This window comes from Oncorhynchus gorbuscha, linkage group LG22, assembly GCF_021184085.1.
Source record: "Oncorhynchus gorbuscha isolate QuinsamMale2020 ecotype Even-year linkage group LG22, OgorEven_v1.0, whole genome shotgun sequence".
NCBI lineage: Eukaryota > Metazoa > Chordata > Actinopteri > Salmoniformes > Salmonidae > Oncorhynchus > Oncorhynchus gorbuscha.
In genome coordinates this window covers 8,211,652-8,227,206 of record NC_060194.1, presented here as the reverse complement: position 1 = coordinate 8,227,206, position 15,555 = coordinate 8,211,652, and the positions used below count along the sequence as shown (strand labels likewise).

Sequence of the window (15,555 nt, the reverse complement as noted above, 5' to 3'; positions counted from 1 at the left end):
TGAGCAAGTGGGCTGAGCGACTGCACGGAGACTGAGAAATGGAATTGGGCCACTCTCTCAGTTACTGTCATGGTTGTGTTCGCTTGGGCACACACCAGAAAAAGTGTTAAGTCCAAGTAGTCCATCGCTGTTTCAGTCCGTTTTCTATCGTTTGGTGCTGAATGGACATGACCCAGGTGCTAAAAGGCCTCTCTTAGTGGTTATATCTGACCTCTGTCTCCCAGGACTCAACGAGTGCGCGCTCAACAATGGCGGCTGCTCTCACATCTGCCTGGATCGACCAATCGGCTACGAGTGCCATTGTCCCACCGGGTACCAGCTACTGGACAAGAGGACATGTGGAGGTGAATATTGAGAGCGTGCACACACACATACGACAGAATACAGATGTCAACACACACACACACAGAGAGACACACACAGTACAGTATAGACACACACAGCACAGTATAAACACACGCACATAAATAGTACCGTGACCTTCATACCCCCTTCTTGAAATTCCATTCCTTTTTTATCAGTATCGTTTCTCCATCTCACTCTAAGTTGGACTGTTATCTGTTAAATGTGAATACTTGAACCCACAGATACGGTCTCGTGTTTTCACCTCCCTTTTTGAATTTCAATTTCTCTCTTCAAAGTACAGCTTTTAAGCCACACAATTGATTGATCACCTTTTATTTTACCAAGCGAGATCTGGTCGGTCCAAGGTGACAGCTCTTTGACCCCCCACATTAAATTCAGAACTGCACCCACATACAAACACACACATTATGTTATTCTGTCCTCGTGGAGACCTAAAATGTGTTTCCATCTCTAACCCATAACCCTAAACCTAACCACTAACTCCTTACCCCAACACTAATTGTAACCCTGAACCCAACCCCTAAGCTTAAAATAGCCTTTGTCCTCATGGGGACATGGGAAATGTCCCCACGAGGGAGGATTGTGCTTGTTTTTTTTTCTATCCTTATGGGGACTTTGGGGGATTTTAGGTCCTCACAAGGATATAAGAACCAACCAACCAACATACACACCTCCACCATTAGAGTCCTGTGTGATTGATAACCCCCTCTTCCATTCCACCCCAGACATTGATGAGTGCGAGAGCCCCAACGCCTGCAGCCAGATCTGCATCAACTACAAGGGAGACTTCAAGTGTGAATGCTACCAAGGCTATGAGATGGACCCCGTCACCAAGACCTGCAAGGCAGAGGGTGAGTGACAGCGGGAGGGAAGGGAGAGAGTGAGGGTTGAAGCAGAGGGAGGAAGGAATGAAGGGAAGGACAGAGACAGAGACAGAGAGAGAGAGAGAGAGAGAGAGAGAGAGAGAGAGAGAGAGGGAGGTAGAGACATCAAGTATGAGTGCTACGAAGGCTATGAGATGGACCCCGTCACCAAGACCGGCAAGGCAGAGGGTGAGTGACAGCGGGAGGGAAGGGGGATAGGGAGGGAGGGAGGAGGAAAAGAGATGAACCCCAAACCGATCCCTAGCCCATACCCCTTAAGCACTCATGTAGAATTGGATAGGTGTAAGCAGTATGGTTCAAATTCCACCTAGACTGTCAGATAGCAAGGTGGAGCTTTCAGCGTTGTTCATATCCATTCTCCTGAGATCTAGTGCCTATGGATGTGTGGCACAGGAGCTGGAGAAAAAAATTGAATATTTATACAGAAAGATCATAAGGTTATATCCGCTCTCTGTTTGCTGCATCAACAAGCACCCAAGAGGTTCAATTAGGTGTTTCTGTATTTCAGGAAAGAAACGACACCCTTAGCACCCATATAAAGGTTTTAATGCCATATTGTTTTTTTGATAACAAAGAAGCACTTACGTTTTCCTCGGAATTATCTTGTTGCTCCTCATTGTCTTTTCATGCACCTGGGTTCGAACGTCATCTAAAACACCTAACTAGTGTCAGTATGACTACTGATTCACACACACACACACACACACACACACACACACACACACACACACACACACACACACACACACACACACACACACACACACACACACACACACACACACACACACACACACACACACACACACACACACACACACACACACTCTCATACTTACACACACACAGCCCAGCCATGCTGAATGATATTAGTGCATTTTAATGAGAGTAATATCACAGCAGTCGACAGGCTTGAGGGACCCGCTGCTACTTTAGTCACACTCCCTCACTCACTCATTCACAAACTCACTCATTCACGCACTCACTGACACACACACACACACACCGCTGCGTCTTTAGTCGGTGAATCAGCGCTGTGTGTAACTCTCCCACTCCTTCCAATTAGGAAAGGAAACATGGCCTCTTCTCTCAATTCCTCTCTCTCTTCAAGCTTTTGGAGATTATTTTCTGAGGAGACAGGAATGACAGAAATGACCCTCTTGGCATTGTTATTTTGGGGAGGTACTCATGTCACGCTATTAGAAATAATTTGTTGTAATGAGCTAAACTGCTGTGACTCACCTTGGTACCCTGAGGGCATGTGAGCGTAATTAGATTGATTCCGAATGTAAATACGTCTCTCTGTCGCTAAAGCTAGATAGGAAAGTAGTGTGGTTTAATTAGATGATGTTTCTTTATCCTGCTCCACTAACTTTTGAGGTTTTTTGTTGGCAAGCGTCTATACAGTGTGCACTTGCGTATCATGTACGCCATGTGGACTAGGCTATTTCAGCCACACCCGTTGCTGACAGGTGTATAAGATCTAACACACAGCCTTGCAATCTCCATAGACAAACATTGGCAGTAGAATGGTTTACAGCTGTGAGTCTTTCTGGGTAAGTCTTTCTGGGTAACGCTACTTAACAGCTGCTACCCCTGAGCCGTAATTAATCAATTTGACTATTTGTATTTTACACTGCTGCTACTCACTGTTTACCCCTACCTACATGTACATATTACCTCATTTACCTTGACTAACCTGTACCCCCACACATTGACTCGGTTATTGTTACTTTTTTACTTGTTTATCTAGTAAATATTTTATTAACTCTTATTTCATTAAAACTGCATTGTTGGTTAAGGGCTTGTAAGTAAGCATTTCACTGTAAGTTCTACACCTGTTGTATTCGGCGCATGTGATAAATAAAAGGAGATTTGATTGGAAAAGTCAAGGGGTGTGAATACTTTCTTACCCCTTCCGTAGAAAGAGCCCAGGAAGATGGGCCATAGAATTTGAATTCTGGCCATAGAAAATGGCTGAAATAAGTTGACCTCTCCACTTTCCCTTCTACAGGGAAGTCTCCCTACCTGATGTTCACCAACCGCCATGAGATCCGTCGGGTGGACCCAGTGAAGAAGGATTACAGCCAGGTGCTGGCAACCCAGAAAAACGCTGTGGCGCTTGACATAGACGTGGCCAATAACCGCCTGTTCTGGTGCGACCGCTTCCACCGCAACATCTACAGGTACTGGTTCTGACACTTGACCTTAGGGTTGCAATTTACATTTCCTGAAACTTTCCCCAAGTTCACAGGTTTTTCAGAGATTCTACTTGGCGGATTTCCAATTGAAGCATTGCCTCCTGATTCCCACCTGGGAACTTTGAGGGGAAAAAATCTGACCCCTTTCCGGATAGTTAACCTATGAACTTTGGGAAGGACAATCACTCGCTCCCTCACTCACTAATGTCCTTATGCAATCACCTCTTAGGATTGCTTTGTTTTTGAAACTGTTTCGTCTTGAAAAATAAATATATTTCAAAAGTTGTTCATCTGAACGCATTTCAACACAGATGGATTGGATTAATATGGATTCATCTAGTGGATTATGTAAATTCTTATATTATCATTTTTTTCCTACTTGGGTGGGAGCCAGTCACATTTAATGAACTCATACCTCTCTAACCTCTACCTGGTGTCTCTTATCCCACATGGGAGTGTGCTAATTGGGACAGTATATCAGAGAACTGGAATCTATATGCATTACCTATACTCATCTCCCCTGTTGTAAAAGTGCCCAGTCATTAGCTTGTAGGACAGCTCCCTGTGTGGACAGCTGCTATTCTGGATACAGTGTCTCACCTACAGAGACTGACTGTGAGATGAACCCTTTGAAATTAACGCAAGGTTAATTTATTTTGTTAAGCCATGGCCAGCCACAAGTGTCACTGTTACTGGCACCACTAGGACCATCAGCAATTGAAGCAGAGATTCAAACCAACACAGATTACTGACCTGTGCACTAGAGGTCTTCACGGGTCCAAAAAGTTAAGTCTGTTCTGAATTGGATCGTTGGCTTTCCCACCTGACCCGATATTCATTCTGACCCGCTCAGAATGAACCCGAGGACAGTCAGGCCCGTTCTGAAGAGGGCTGTTGATAATAAGACACAAACAGACCCGTGCTGGTTTCGGATCCCAGAGACCCTTTCAGATCTGAGAGAAGAACGAAAGAGCGAAATAAACCGCCGACTGGGTGCTGCCAGTGCCGTCAATAAACAAGCAATATTGTCCAAATGATCCACAGTTACATGTCCTTAAAAATTGCGTATAACAACAACAAAAGTATGTGTTGTGTTTCGATGTGTGTAGCATATTCAAAACTTTATAGCCTATTGTTTTATTGGTTTTTACTTTCCTGAAACATGAATTGCCCCCCTCGGAGATTTAAGCGCTTTATTCATCAGGGCATTGCTTGCATGTAGGCCTATAAGCTAAGGCATCCGCTGTATGATATTAATATTGCAATATATAAAGGAAGAGAAGCTTACTCCTCGCCCTAGAAAGACCAAGAGAAAGATCGAGATGTGCCAGCAATATGTTCCCAATACCAACAAGCGTCCGCTATACAGCTAAAACATCCAAAAGGAAGCTAACTTGTTTTTGATATATTATATTGTTAGATTAAAGGAGTAACTCTGGTAGGCCTAAAACATTCCTCCTCACCTGAAGTTCAACTGTCGGAGCCAGTTGGAGGGCTGATGCGTTCTGCCTCCATAGGCCTGCAGTAGCTAATCCTACTAATAGCCACACCACGTCAAACCTTGACAACTTTATTAGGGTAGTATCAAAAGTAAGTTATTGTTCCACAACTGCTCTACCTATATCAGAACATCCCAGTATTCATACCTAAATCCTTTCATAAACAACTGGACTCAATTATCAACCCTTTCATCTGGGATTATAAAACACACAGGATAGGTAAAAAACACCTCTGTAAATCCAAGATGGAAGGAGGATTGTCTCTCCCAAATTTTATATTTTATTACTGGGCCGCTAACCTCCGCATTGTTACGTTTCTGTTGGATGACGTACTCCCGGCATCCAGCTGGCTTAGTATGGAGCGGGAGGAGTGTCACCCCTTCTCTATTGGTGCTGTGATTTTGTCGCCTGTCAATCTGGAGATGTCACTTTATTGTAACAATCCTATAATACATAGCACAGTCCGAATCTGGAAGCAAATTAAAGTCCACTTTGAGCTCAGACCAATGTCATTCATGCTCCCTATCGCCAGGAATCCGTCCTTTGCCCCTTCTAACCTTGATAACACCTTTGAGAGATGGGGAGAGTTGGGGATAAGCACCATAGGGGATTTATACATAGAAGGGACCTTTGCTTCCTTTGAGCTGCTGAGGGAAACTTATAATCTTCCCAGAAGTAATTTTTTCAGATACCTACAAATTAGAGACTACGTTAGAAAACACCTCCCAACATTTGAGAATGCTAAACCTTCCATGTTTGACGGATGCATGAAAATATGCCCCACCTCAGATAAACTGATATCGCGTCTATATGATGCTTTTCAATCTGTTAGCACACCTTCTACTGATGCCATCAAGGCAAAATGGGAGGAAGAACTAGGGACTGACATCTCAGTGGCAGACTGGGAAGAGAGCTTGGAGTATATCCACACATGCTCCATTAATTCCAGACATCGTCTCATACAATTCAAGGTATTACACAGATTACACTATTCCAAAACTAAACTGCATAGGATATTTCCTGATACATCCCCTACATGTGATAAATGTCAGGCCACGCAGGGTACACTACTCCACTGCTTTGCCCTATGCTCTAGCTTGCATGGTTATTGGTGTGGAATTTTTAGGATCCTCTCTGAAGTTTTGGAGACTTCAATAGATCCAGACCCGCTTCTGATAATCCTGGGAGTATCTGAGTCCCTAAACAGATTAACCAACCCCCAAAAACAACTAATCTCGTATGGTCTCATCTCGGCAAAAAAACTAATCTTGTTGTTTTGGAAAAGGAGGGAAGCGCCCTCTACCAAATTATGGCTCAGTGAATTGGCAAACACTGTACACTTAGAAAGAATTAGATATATTCTGAACAATAAATTATCTACATTTGATAAAATCTGGCAGCCTTTCCTCTCCTACTTGGACGAGTCGGCGCTGTGAATTTGTACTTATTAACGCACTCTCAATGGTAAAATTTTTATCTACCTTTGGGCAGCGTGTGCTGGCCCTACCACCCGAGCAGTTGGGAGGGGGGAAATAGGGGATAGGGGGGACATCTTCCCTCTTTCTTTCTACGTGTCCTTGTTTTGTATGTCGTGTTCTGTATTATTTGTTCTGCACCCAGAACTCTGGGTCTTGTTGTTCCTGTATGCTCTTTTATGTTTAGATAAGAATTGTATACCTGTCATGTATACCTATACACCATTCTTGTGTGTGTTTAATAAAAATATTTGAAACAAAAAGTAAGTTATTGTTTATAGGGAAAACATAAACAGGTTATTATATTGTGGCATTAAATGAAGTTTAATTGGTTTTTCCTTTTCATGTTTTGAGAGCGAGTAGCCCTAGTAACCCTACCGGTAAATCTATTATGTTTCGGCAAACACAACATTACAGTTGGAACTTAATTTGTTCGAAGAAAATCGCTCAACATAATGAAACAAAATACTTGTTGCATATTTAAAGAACTGATTTGAATAAAAGATGGCTAATTAAAATCACACATGTAAAATAACCTTTATAAAAGTGTCTTCAGCAGGGATATAAACCTCCTCTGGCAGACCGTTACCAGTCTGACGTTTTCTCAAGTTTAAATCTCCTTTAAAATTGATTCACAGTGCACAGGTTATCTATCTGCGTTGAATCCTGGCTCTTACTTTCGAGGTAGCTGGTGCAAGTCTTTGAGTGTGATTCACAAGCTTTTCTTTTTACACTCTCTCCCACACTCTCTCCCACACACTCTCTCCCACAGTGCTCTGATCCCGGAGGCCAGTGTCCCGTCCCAGCAGATGACCCTGGTGGACTCTGGCTCTCTCCTCTCCCCCGAGGGCCTGGCCCTAGACTGGGTCCAGCACAACCTCTACTGGACCGACTCGGGCCACAAGACCGTCTCGGTGGCCTCGGCCTACGACGGCCTCAAGAGGAGGGTGCTGGTGGACACGGAACTCAGCGAGCCCAGAGCCATAGCCCTGGACCCCCAGCACGGGTAAGTGTGGGGGGTTGTGTGTTGGTTTGTGGTCATGTTGGTGCAACCACCTCGTGAATCAAGAAGGCCAACAATGCCATGTTGAAAAGACAAGAGCACAGGTGAAAAACGAGCTCCTGCTCTGGCAGAACTTCCACCAGTAATATATAATGTCCACTGCGCCACAGAGTGTTACAGGCACAGATATGACCTCACCAGTGGTCAGCACAGTCACTGTACTTGTGATATGTTTTAACATTGTCATTGTCGTCAATGAGGACGAACGAACATGAGTTGGACACCGATGTGAATGTTTGTCAATATGTAGAGATTATGTATGTCTGTGTAAACAAGCATACAGCAGTAAACAGCTTGATTTCGTGTTGGTTTCCCTAGACTATCATAATATAGGCCATTTAGCAGATGCTTTTTTCCAAGCCGACTTAGTCATGCAGGCATACATTTTACCTAATGGTGGTCACGGGGATCAGCCCACTATCCTGGCTTTGCAAGCGCTCTACCAACTGATCTACAGAGGACCACCATTCCTCTCCCCAGGTTCATGTACTGGTCTGACTGGGGCACCCGGGCCAAGATTGAGAAGGCTGGGATGAATGGGGTGGACCGACAGGTCTTGGTGTCCGACAACATTGAGTGGCCCAACGGCATCACCCTAGGTAAGAGGGCGCGGCGCGCACACTCTCACACAGACTCGCATATATGGTCACATATACACACACACACACACACACACACACACACACACACACACACACACACACACACACACACACACACACACACACACACACACACACACACACACACACACACACACACACACACACACAAACACAAACAGATCCAGGCAGACCCAGACGCACACACGCACGCACACACAGGGAGGGGGGGGGGGTTTACACAACACCACTTTTAGGTGAGCGCCTTACAGTGGGTTTTCACCAACAACAAATTCGGCATTAGAAGTTCTGCCCCCAGCGAGATATGCGGGGGCTTGTAGGAAGGTAAAGCGGTGAGAATCCTGCTAGTGGAGTGGTCGAAAAAGTTCAGCTCTGCTCTACTTTATGCAAATTTCACGCGAAGCGTTGGGTTGGAACGAAGCGTTGTCAAGAGGAGGCGCCGCGTGAGATTTACCCTGTTGAAAGCCTTTGCTGAAATGCTTTGGTTTTAACAATAAAATATGTTTTTTTCAAGCGAGCTTAAAAATATTTTTTTCCTCGATATCTGTGCGCCTTAGAAACCTTTTAACACCAGAACCCTTGGGCCTCAACCTAATGAGCAGTCATTGTGACTGCAACACTCTAACAGTGTAATTAATACATTTCATATATGCTATCGCAAAAATAATAAGGCCTTGGGTAACATTAGAATACTAATATTATTATTTTATAACGCAACAGAATTTTCATTGTGTTATGAGGGCTTTTTGTAAAAACACAACATTCAAGTGTTCAATCAATTTTATTCATGGCGTGCCTTTGTTACAACGATGAAACAGAATGCATATGTGTTGGAACACGGTAACAGCTTCTTATTACGACAAAATAAAAATCACCGGGACGCATGGTCGAATGATGAAAATATCAGTAGCCTAAACATTATGAGTGCCAAGTGACCTTGATAAATAGTGAAAATCAGCACAAAGATATTCAAATAAAAAATGTATTGGACACATAGACATGGTTAGCAGATGTTAATGTGAGGGTAGCGAAATGCTTGTGCTTCTGGTTCTGACAGTGCAGGAATATCTAACAAGTAATCTAACAGTTCCCCAAAATCTACCTAAATACACAGAAATCTAAAAGGGGTGAATGAGAATATGTACAAAAAAATATATGGATGAGCGATGGCCGAGCTTCATAGGCAAGGGTAACGATGTACGCTGAGAGTCGGGAAGCAAGTTCCGAGAGTGAATACATTGAATGAATGAATTAACAAAACAAGTAACACAAACAGCACACCGACATGAGACAGCTACAATGATGACTGGGGAAGAAACCAAAGGGGGTGACATTTAAAGGGCAGGTAATCGAGGAGGTGATGGAGTCCAGGTGAGTGTCATTATGCACGTAACGCTGGTGACAGGTGGGAGCCCTAACGAGCAGCCTGGTGACCTAGACGCCGGAGAGGGAGCACACGCGACAGCAAGGTGCGATAGATGGTATAAAATACAGTTGAAGTCGGACGTTTACATACACTTAGGTTGGAGTCATTAAAGCGTGTTTTTCAACCACTCCACAAATTTCTTCTTAACAAACTATAGTTTTAGCAAGTCGGTTAGGACATCTACTTTGTGCATGACACAAGTAATTTTTCTAATTGTTTGTAGACACATTATTTCACTTATAATTCACTGTATCACAATTCCACTAGGTCAGAGGTTTACATACACTAAGTTGACTGTGCCATAAAAATGATGTCATGGCTTTAGAAGCTTCTGTTAGGCTAATTGACATCATTTGAGTCAATTGGAGGTGTACCTGTGGATGTATTTCAAGGCCTACCTTCAAACTCAGTGCATCTTTGCTTGACATCGTGAGAAAATCAAAGGAAATCAGCCAAGACCTCCACAAATCTGGTTCATCCTTGGGAGCAATTTCCAAATGCCCGAAGGTTCCACGTTCATCTGTACAAACAATAGTACGCTTGTATAAACACCATGGGACCACGCAGCTGTCATACCGCTCAGGAAGGAGACGCGTTTTGTCTCCTAGAGATGAACATACTTTTGCGCAAAAAGTGCAAATCAATCCCAAAACAACAGGACCTTGTGAAGATGCTGGAGGAAACAGGTACAAAAGTGTCTATATCCACAGTAAATCGAGTCCTATATCGACATAACCCGAGAGGCCGCTCAGCAAGGAAGAAGCCTCTGCTCCAAAACCGCCTAAAAAAGACAGACTACAATTTGCAACTGCACATGGGGACAAAGATTGTACTTTTTGGAGAAAAGTCCTCTGGTCTGATGAAACAAAAATAGAACTGTTTGGCCATAATGACCATCATTATGTTTGGAGGAAAAAGGAGGAGGCTTGCAAGCTGAAGAACACCATCCCAATCATGATGCACAGGGGTGGCAGCATCATGTTGTGGGGGTGCTGCAGGAGGGACTGGTGCACTTCACAAAATAGATGGCCCAGCTTTGATGCACCTGTACTGACCTCTACTTCTGGATGGTAGCGATGTGAACAGGCAGTGGCTCGGGTAGCTGTTGTCTTTGATTATATTTTTTGCCTTCCTGTGACATCGGGTGCTATAGGAGTCATGGAGGGCAGGTAGTTTTCCCCCAGTGATCGCGTTGTGCAGACCGCACCACCCTATGGAGGGCCTTGCGGTTGAGGGCGGAGCAGTTGCCGTACCAGGCTGTGATACAGCCCAACAGGATGCTCTTGATTGTGGATCTGTAAATGTTAGTCAGGGTTTTAGGTAACAAGCCAAATGTCATCAGCCCCCTGAGGTTGAAGAGGTGCTGTTGCGCCTTCTTCACCACACTGTCTGTGTAGGTGGACCATTTCAGTTTGTCGTTGATGTGTACACAGAGGAACTTAAAACTTTCCACCTTCTCCACTGCTGTCCCTTCAATGTGGATAGGGGGGTGCTCCCTCTGCTGCTTCCTAAGTCCACGATCGTCTCCTTTGTTTTGTTGACGTTGAGTGTGAGGTTGTTTTCCTGACACCACACTCTGAGTGCCCTCACCTCCTCCCTGTAGGCTGTCTCGTCATTTTTGGTAATTGACGTTGAGTGAGAGGTTGTTTTCCTGACACCACACTCCGAGTGCCCTCACCTCCTCCCTGTAGGCTGTCTCGTCATTTTTGGCAATCAAGCCCCATACTGTTGTGTCGTCTGCGAATTTGATGATTGAGTTGGAGGCATGCATGGCCACGCAGTCATGGGTGAACAGGGAGTACAGGAGTGGGCTGAGCACGCACCCTTGTGGGGCCCTAGTGTTGATGGTAAGTGAGGTGGAGATGTTGTTTCCTACTTTCACCACCTGGGGACGGTCCGTCAAAGTCCAGGACCCAATTGCACAGGGTGGGGATGAGGCCCAGGGCCTCCAGCTTGATGTTAAGCTTGGTGGGTACTATGGTGTTGAATGCTGAGCTGTAGTCAATGAACAGCATTCTTACATAGGTATTCCTGTTGTACATGATGGGATAGGGCAGTGTGGTGGCAATTGCGTCGTCTGTGGGCCTGTTAGGGCTTTATGCAAATTGAAGTGGGTCTATGGTGGCCGGTAAGGAGGTGGCCGGTAAGGAGTTGCTACGGGATGGTATGGTGGCCGGTAAGAAGGTGGCCGGTAAGGAGGTGCTACAGGGTGGTGTAGTGGCCGGTAGGTAAGGAGGTGGCCGGTAAGGAGGTGCTACGGGATGGTCTGGTGGCCGGTAAGGAGGTGGCCGGTAAGGAGGTGCTACGTGGTGGTATGGTGGTCGGTAAGGAGGTGGCCGGTTAAGGAGGTGCTACGGGATGGTATGGTGGCCGGTAAGGAGGTGGCCGGTAAGGAGGTGCTACGGGATGGTATGGTGGCCGGTAAGGAGGTGGCCGGTAAAGAGGTGCTACGGGGTGGTATGGTGGCCGGTACGGAGGTGCTACGGGGTGGTATGGTGGCCGGTAATGAGGTGCTACTGGGTGGTATGGTGGCCGGTACGGAGGTGCTACGGGGTGGTATGGTGGCCGGTAAGGAGGTGCTACGGGGTGGTATGGTGGCCGGTAAGGAGGTGACATGATCCTTGACTAGTCTCTCAAAGCACTTCATGATTACAGAAGTGAGTGTAGTAGTCATTTAGTTCAGTTATCTTTGCCTTCTTGGGGGGATAAAATAATGGTGGCCATCATGAAGCATGTGGGAACAGCAGACTGGGATAGGGAGCGATTGAATGTGTCTATAAACATACCAACCAGCTGGTCTGCACATGCTCTGGCATTATAATGAATTATATTGAATGTGTCAATATGACAGTAGTAAAAAACTGTCAATTATTGTTATTGTCAGCTCGTGCTTACATTGAGTGCATCTTTGCGCAATGGAATCAGTTGGATTAAATTGATCTGTTATCCCTTGTCCTAACAGTTGATACATTCTTTGTAACTGTCACTTGCTTGGCACTTTAACAGACCTTTGTTTGCTTGTTTTACTTAATAGTCTCCAGTTTTCCGCTGTGCAGGTGCCTTATTTTGCAGAGGGAGGGTTCTCCCATCTCACGTTGTTCATGGTGCCCGACTGGGCTTGTTTTCTTTGCAGTAGTTGTTCGCCAATGACAATGAGGTGAAGAAATTGCCCATGGTGACATTTCTCCCCTTGCCAACAACATCAGGTTCTACAAGCCTCATCACCGGCATTCTCCTATACTCGCTCACCTTCTGCCCGATGTGAATCTTTTCCCAGGTGTTGAAAGCTGTTCGGCATGTACAGTTACGCATGCTCTCACTGTGTAGCCTACTCCAAGTAGGTCAGAGTAGACTGATAAGACTACTTGGATTGGTGGACTGATATAGGGTACATGCCATTTAGAGATTATGATTAGAGTATACCAATGCAATAGAATGGCCCGCCCTGTTCTTCATTCACAATTGGTGATTACATCATTAGGCATCGTTCGCTTCCCCTCGCTCAACAACTCACCCATTCTCCCTTTCTCCCACATCATACTTGACCTCGTTTATTTCATCTGTTGTTATATTGGTTCAAATGAGTTTTGGGATACTTTAGGATCAGTATCGAGGCAGTTATGGGCGTGATTATCAGCTGGGGAGAAGGAGCGGAGCAGGCCGAACTGTTGGGAAAAGGAGGGTCAATGGGGGAAAACCGTTCAAAAAATGGAAGGTTATAACTCCAGTTCTGTGTGTGATATTAAGATTCTAACACTGACGATGTGTTATATAGATTTATTTTGGAAAAGTAGCAGTCAAAATAACTGCGTTTAGCAGTTCCAATGTCAACAATGATAATACAGTCCATCTGTAAAGTGATTTTCCTTAGTTTCTTGCTTTGTTTTGGTTTGGTTTTCACTAGTTTTGTTACATAGTGAACTTAGACTTTTACAGTTGATAACTCATCTCCTTCGAGTTGAAACTTCTTGATATAACCCCAATTGATTGTTTGACTAAATATTATAATGAACAGTGTTTTCAGAGCTTTATGTCTGCCCAAGTGGCCATCAATGTGTGTGTGTGTGTGTGTGTGTGTGTGTGTGTGTGTGTGTGTGTGTGTGTGTGTGTGTGTGTGTGTGTGTGTGTGTGTGTGTGTGTGTGTGTGTGTGTGTGTGTGTGTGTGTGTGTGTGTGTGTGTGTGTGTGTGTGTGTGTGTGTGTGTGTGTGTGTGTGTGTGTGTGTGTGTGTGTATCAGATGTAGCCAACAGACGTCTGTACTGGGTGGACTCCAAGCTGCACCTCATCTCCAGCGTGGACCTGAACGGGGCTCACCGCCGGACACACCTGTCCTCTTCAGAGAGACTGGGACACCCCTACGCACTGGCCGTGTTTGAGGTGAGAGAGTGTGTGTGTGTGGTTTTGCCGGTGTGTGCCGCTCTAATGGGAACATCTTGCGAGTGAAGGGTTGAGCGAGCAGAGGAATAAGCTAGGTGTCTGTGGAAATGCTTTTAATGAGCTGAAATAAAGGCTGATGAGAAGTTGTAGACACAGATAGAGGGTGGAAGGGTAGGAGAGAGGTGAAAAGAGAGGGGAAGGGGCAGAGAGAACTTTATTCTGGAAAAATAAAGTCATAAAAAATGATCTATGTGGGTTAAGATGGGAAATGAAGGCCTGACAATTAATTGTCTATTCAATTATATACTTTCAGTTAGGGTTGCATATTATCGTAACTTTCCCAAAATTCCCATGTTTCCCAGTTGGAAGATTACCGGAATTAGGAAGGAAAGAGCAGGAAATCAAAATCCTACAACCAGGATTTCTGGAAAACCTGAGAATTTTTGTAAAGTTACCAGAATTTTGCAACCCTTGTCCCATTTATCCTAGGATCAGCCAGGGTACACAATAACTATTTGTGTAACGCCAATAGTTATTATACAAGCTACAAAAGTTAAAGGGGTAGTTCCCCCAAATTACAAAATAACACATCGGTTTCCTTAAAGGCCCAGTGCAGTCAACTAGTTTTATATACATTTCCATACTATGAGGTTGGAATAATACTGTGAAATTGTAAAAGCTGAAAATTCAGCCTGTTTTGGTGGGATGGCGCTTTGGTATGGTGTTATTAATAGACAAATAAGAAAGAATGTTCCAAACCTCTCTGCCAATAACAGCTAGTTTTCAGTTTTCCCCATCCCCGCTCAGACATTCCTAGCTAAATTATTTATTGAGAAATTAAGCTTTGCCAAGAAGCTATTTTTGTTGTTGTGTGGTTTTTGTTGTTGTAGAATCACAGTAAAGCACTTAATTGTTACCCAGAAAGGATTTGATATTGATATAAAAACATCTGCATTGAACTTTGAAGCAATCTATGGACAATGCATGACAGCAATCCATGCTTTGGTTTTGTTTACCAAGCCACTGTTTCAAATGCTAACTTTTTTGTGTTTGTTGCACAAATATATTAGCATTATTAGCATTTTTGCGTATCATGTCTAAATCATCCATAAGTAACTTCATTGAGCTATACAATCAACTTGTGATTTTTTTTACCCCTATTTTGAGGTATCCAATTGGTAGTTATAGTCCTGTCCCATCGCTGCAACTCCCGTACATCCTCCGAAACACAACCCAGCCAAGCCACGCTGCTTCTTGACACAACACCCACTCAAACAGGAAGCCAGCCGCACCAATGTGTCAGAGGAAACACCGTACACACCTGGCGGCCATGTCAGTGTGCATTGCGCCCGGTCCAGCCACAGGAGTCGCTAGTGTGCGATGGGACAGGAACATCCCTGCCGGCCAAACCCTCCCCTAACCAGGACGACGCAGGGCCAATTGTGCGCCGCCCCATGGGTCTCCCGGTCACGGCCGGCTTCAACAGAGCCTGGACTCGAACCAGGTTCTCTAGTGGCACAGCTAGCATAGCAATGCAGTGCCTTAGACCACTGCGCCACTCGGGAGGCCTTAAGGATGATTTTGACATGAAGCTCAAACATGCTAATATACTGTAGGTACCATGTCCTCCTAATTCAATAT

At 44.8% G+C, this 15,555-nt stretch overlaps 1 pseudogene; it reads left to right on the top strand.

Annotated features, from left to right (window-relative positions):
* LOC124010250 overlaps window positions 1-15,555 on the top strand; it is a 195,973-nt pseudogene that overhangs the window by 165,234 nt on the left and 15,184 nt on the right.